The 5,620-nt window shown below is 52.4% G+C and overlaps 1 long non-coding RNA gene and 1 other non-coding gene across 2 annotated transcripts; both read right to left on the reverse strand.

Moving 5' to 3' along the window:
• Nucleotides 1-2,064: 2,064 nt before the first annotated feature.
• On the reverse strand, nt 2,065-5,411 carry LOC135997186 (uncharacterized). The gene is made up of 3 exons (XR_010607369.1): nt 5,224-5,411; nt 4,965-5,134; nt 2,065-2,342 (listed from the first exon to the last, which is right to left on the reverse strand). It is a non-coding gene; the product is annotated as an uncharacterized LOC135997186 (long non-coding RNA).
• Nucleotides 4,455-4,539, reverse strand: LOC135997267 (small nucleolar RNA SNORD45). The gene has a single exon (XR_010607382.1). It is a non-coding gene; the product is annotated as a small nucleolar RNA SNORD45 (small nucleolar RNA).
• Nucleotides 5,412-5,620: the final 209 nt, after the last annotated feature.

A 5,620-nucleotide genomic window follows, 5' to 3' on the forward strand; every position in this document is an offset into this window, starting at 1 on the left:
AACTGGCTTTGAGAAACATGGTCTGACGGGGGCTGATGGGGTCCGTCTGTCAGAGAAGGGGAAGAGCATCTGCAGTCACAGGCTCGCCAAGCTGGTGAAGAGGCTTTAACCCATGCGATGCCATGCTCAGCACATGGTCAGCGGGACGTTCGGTGTGATGGCATTTGATTTGCCGAATCACAGTTACGCGTGATGGAGCCCGGCTTTCCTGGAGATGGCTGAACACCTGCCTGCAATGGGAAGTGGTGAATGAATTCCTTGTTTTGCTTTGCTTGCGTGTGTGGCTTTTGCTTTACCTATTAAACTTTGTTTCAACCCATGAATTTCCTCATTTTTACTCTTCCGAGTCTCTCCCCATCCCACCAGGAGAGTGAGTGAGCAGCTCCGCAGGACTTAATTGCTGGCTGGGGTTTAACTATGAGAGTGTTTTTCAGTGCCCAGCATGAGACACAAAGGGTTCAAGATAATGACAGGTTCATTAGCATGTGTTAGATGGAATTTATAGCTGTTAGTGCTGTTCAGCCGGCTCCTGTGCTTGCCACGGGACCTGCTGGCTTTACTGTGTATTAAGCTAGTGCTCGTTACTGGCTGCTTTCTGCTGTCGCTGCTCACTGTCCTGCTGTGCTGCTGATCCGTCTTGTTCTGCTGTGCTTCGGAACACTTTGATAACAGCCATGGCGATGCACCTGAGCTGGCAAATGTCTGGGGCACCGCTGAGGTTCCTGTGCTGCTGCACTGGACGGGCTGGAACTGCAGCGTGAGCTCGAGTCCAAGGCGCTGTGACCTGTGGGTCAGCCCACATGGGAGCAGGACACCCCAAAGTGTCTGTGACCACAGATAAGCCCACGGCAGAGCAGGTACATCTCAAAGTGTCTGTGGCCACAGTGGTCTCCTCCCCACCTCTGGGCACTTGTTGGTCAGGGCTGAGGCTCTGCAGCTTCTCTAGGACTTCCTCATCTTCTTTTTCTTCCTTCTACCTGCCCCTGCACACCCCACCAAGGAGGACAAACGAGAGCACCAGGAGGGTCTCTGCAGAGGCCGTGTGGAGGAGACACCCCCACCCTGTGGGGCAGGGCAGGAGGTGCAGGCAGAGACCACCCCAGAGGAGCACTGGACCCAAGACAAGCCCCTCCACAGCAGAAGGGGATGGAAATGGGTGACTTCTGGCACAGAAGGAAGGGCCCTCAACTCCTGCCGAGCTGCAGGTAGATGGGCAGTGCAGCCCCTGGAGAGAGGCGAGGAAGAGCCAGGCCCAGCGGGGAGACACCAAAACCAGCTGAGCCTGAACAGCCCCTGGACCCAGGACAGACTGAGGGTGATGGTGCTGCAGAAGCAGCTTTGCAGAAAAGGACCTGGGAGTCCTTGTGAACCAGACATCGAGCTGGGTCCATCAGCGTGTCCCTGCAGCCAAAGGGCAAGAGCATCCTGGGCTGCAGGAGCGTGGGCAGCAGGGCCAGGGAAGGGGCTCTCCAGCCTTCCTGAGCCCACGTCTGAACACTGTCCCTGGTGATGGTCTCTGGCTGGGAGTCAGTCAAAGGCCTGGGGAGCTGCAGCAGAGGAGGCAGGAGGAGGCCGTGCCCTCAGCCCGGGGAAGGAGGAGGAGGAGAAGGGGAAGGAGGAGGAGAAGGGCTGGGGCAGGAGGAGCCAGGCTGCTCTGCAGAGAGCGCGGGCACAGCTCCTGCCCAGGCCCTGCCCAGAACCGGGGATCTTCACACCTTCAGCCTCAGGCCCTCCCAGCAGAGCTGCTTTGGCCTCGCTCTGCAGGGTGTTCTCCAGGGGCAGCCACAGCAGGGGACAGGGTGGCACACACGAGGTGGCTCCCAGGGGACATCCTGGGGGAAAAGCTGTCCCCAGCCCAGACAGAGGGGAGGTGTCCTCAGCCCAGTCATGTCACCAGCCCACCTCAGCCTGCTCCTGGGGGCTTCTCGCAGACGGACTGTCACTGTTTACTGCAGGGTGACGACAAACCGTGGCAGACGCTCTCTGTTAACCACCCCCTTCCCCAGCCCTCCCCACCAAGGAAAGGCAATAGGAGGAAAAGAGAAAGAGACTTGCAAGACAGAAAAAGGTTAAAAATGTTTTACTAATGCTACTAATAAAATAGAGAAAATAATATAAAACATACAAAACTAATCTTGAATCTCCCAGGGAAGTGCAGCGCTGGCTGCTCCAGTGGCTGCAGGGCAGGCACCTGGAAGTCCAGGGCTGGACTCCGCAGCAAACTGGAACTGGATTCAGGGATGCAGGGTCTCAGGCTTCGGATCGCAGGGACGACAGGCAGAGTCCGCTTCAGGTGCCGGCCATGGTCAAAGAGAGCGAGACCCTCGTGATCTCCCACTTTTCTAGGGTGTATGACGTGGATAGGATGGAATACTCGGTCAGTTTTAGTCACCTGTTCTGTTCGACCCTCCTTGCAAATATGCCCCTCCCACTTATAGGACGTGCATTTTCATCAACAACCTTGCATTCCGTTGCTACGTTATCAACTCCTGTCTGCAAAAGCATGCAGCCAAAATCAGAAAAGTGCAGTCACCTAGAAGAAGTTAGCTGAAAGGAAAATTCAGTAAAAGAGAAACTAGTCTTGTTTATATCAAAACCAGGACACAGACACAACGGTCATTTCCAACTCATTTAGATCAGGCAAAAGCACCAAGAGTTGAAGACTAATTAGCCCACGGTGGTCTCTGGAAGCTTGCAAATTTACTCATTTATTTTTTAAAATAGCATTATTACTCAGTGGCCCTGTGTGAAATAATTTGCCTGGCACGTCTTTTTGGAACCAAAATGACATGAGGAACAGCAACTGACTGCAGTGTGGGATGGCATAGCACAAGCAACATAAAAATCTCACATACTGCCCAAGGACGCCTTCTAAAGCAGCTCTACCCTGTTCTTTCCCTCTAATTAAACTGAAGCTCTGCAAAACGTTTACGTCTGGGGGATGAGTTAAACTCACATGAGAAAACGCACTTTTGCGGTTGAAGGTTTGCATTAAGTAAAACTCAGTGAAGGATTATTTGCTGTACCTCCTGGTCTGTCAGCAAATCCTCCATCTCCCCACCCTGCCCAGCCACAATAAATCAGTGCAGTTTCCCTCCGTCAATCCAACAGAACTGCCAATCGCCACCAGCAATGCGAGCACCCACCGTGACCACAACACTTCAGGTAACCCGCAAACAGAGAAGCAGAACTGCACGGGATTTTGCTTTAAAGATGGCATTGCAAATTGTATTGGTGACTCTGCAAACTCTGAGCTGTGCTACCATAGCACTGGTGCGGAGAAACAACACTTGAAAAGTTTCTTCGGAGCAAAGGAGAATAAAGTTCGCAGACGATCTCTTCCCTTCTTCAATGAACAAAAATGCAAGAACGTGGTTTTGAAACAGTCTTCCACCTTCTACAGGAGAGGCTAGAACTCCACAGCAACTTTTTCATGAGCAAGGACAAAGATCTTCCTATCAACTAGTTTCATTTTATTTGGGAAAAAAGATTCTGTTCGTTAATTATCCCTCTGTCGCTGGAGTTTATTCAAGGCTACACAACTACCTACTGTGATGGGAAATATCTGGGATTAACAACCAGCACAATGGTAGCTTTTCTACAAACCCTAAAGAAGACATATTTCCCAAAAAGAAAAAAATACTCAGGCCCTGATTTAACAGGCTACTGGTCCAAGTGATCAGCAAGACATACTGGAGTACATAAATTTTCCTGAAGTGAGGCCTCAACTAAGGTTAGTTAAAGATTCTGTTGTACATAAAGGGTCCTGCAGTGCAAAAATCCTCCCAAAGTGAGGCCTCAAATTAAGACTAAATAAAGACTGGATAAAAAAATGTTAGCGATAAAATGAATAATCAAAACAAAGGCTCTAATTTCATAAGAGTCATGACATGATTTCCCCCAAAATTCTTCCAGTACAGGAAAAAAACAAAAACAAAACCCAAACCACCTCCACTGAGCTTTGAACAAACAACAAAAGCCACCTCATACCCTCTCTGGTCGCCCGTTGAGCCCTCCAGAAGCCATCTGCTGTTCACAAGGCCACCAATGCTGCAAGTCAAAATTTATTTGGTGCAACCAGCCTGTTACAGCCAGTACTCCTGTGCAAAATCGATGCAAAATTACCACTGGGCTTAATTACAATGTGCCATGTAAAAACCATGCATTGACAAATTTCTTTGTTTGCCCTGAGAAATCACATTTGTGGCAATTTAACACCAAATCTCGGCAGGAGCATTTGTTAACATCGGTCAGCCTTGGGTATCCAGAGCTGCGTTCCGCTCACGTGAAAGCGTCTCCCCGTAACGCCCAGCGTGAGCCCAAGGACGACGCCTCCCTAACGCAGAAACAGAGAAACCTCAAACAGTGCCCCCTGCTCCATGGACTGCATTAGAATCTGTGACGGAAAGGGGATTCCACAGTCTGGAAAAGCTTCAAAAGAGACTGGAGCTTCCTGGGTCTCAGAGTCATTCTAGAGCTCAAGTGGTGACAGACATCAGCTCCAGCTCAGATAATACATGCCAACACCCATCACTGACCCAAGAAGGCAGCTCCTCCCGTCCTGCCCTAGGCCTTCAAATCCAACACGCTTTGTGCCTCAAACAGGACGCAGCTTATTTATTTGTAACACCAGTCATCTATTTCTTCCTCGAGATGGACTAGAGATACATTACACAAGCAACCAAAGCCCTGCCTGGAGGCAGCGCAGCCCTTCGCCTTCTCTTTTCCACCCCAGTTTGCAGGAGAAGGGAAACAAAAGACACAAGAGACGGTGAGAAATTCAACCCCAAAATGGAGAGGGAACGTTTGAGAGCGGGAAAATTTATCCGTACAAGGGAGAGAGCTACGCGGAATGAACAACATTGAAAATGAATCCTCCTTGTCAGGGGAAAAGTGCACAGCAATTAAAGACCTGCCGAACAGACCCGTATCATTCTCAGAAATACACAAGCCCCAAGTCTCACCAGGCCAGCGAGGGTTCTTGCTCGAAATCCAAGCGCAGCTGCACTGAACTGAGTCGGCACTGACAGAGTCGCCTCCCTTGTCCCACACGAAGCTGCACAGGCCACGCGCTGCTCCAACAGGAACGTGCTGGGGACACCCGGGTTTCCCATCGCGGCCTCTGCGGCCTCACCTGCACAAAGCACCAACACACCGTCAGTTGTGGGCTCAGCTCCGGGGCTTCCCGGGACCGGGGTCACCACGGCCTGTTCGCACACGGACCTTTCTCCGCCCGCCCCGACCGCGGGCGTTTCTCCCGACTCCATCCCGGCCCTGCCGATCCCCCCCGAGCCTGAGGCGAAACTCCCGCCGGCCGCCCAGCGCCCGGAGCCGCCGCTCAGCGCCCGGCCCTGCTGAGCAAGCCCCTCCCGGGCCCGGTGCAGCCCAGCCCCGCGCCGCAGCCGGTAACAGCGTCACCGGAAGGGGCGGGGCGAACGGAGCTGCCGGCAGGACCCCGCCAGAGCTGCCTTGTTCTTCGCCTGACCCGCCAAGTTGTAATACGAGGTCCGATCAAGGTCACAGTGTAACCGTGTTAACAGTTCAGTCTGGATGAGAACTTGTAATGAACACAGGACATGGCTGCGCCGGGCAGTCCCTGTTCTGCGATGGCGGCTGCTGC

Source organism: Caloenas nicobarica, chromosome 21 (genome assembly GCF_036013445.1).
Source record: "Caloenas nicobarica isolate bCalNic1 chromosome 21, bCalNic1.hap1, whole genome shotgun sequence".
NCBI classification, from domain to species: domain Eukaryota; kingdom Metazoa; phylum Chordata; class Aves; order Columbiformes; family Columbidae; genus Caloenas; species Caloenas nicobarica.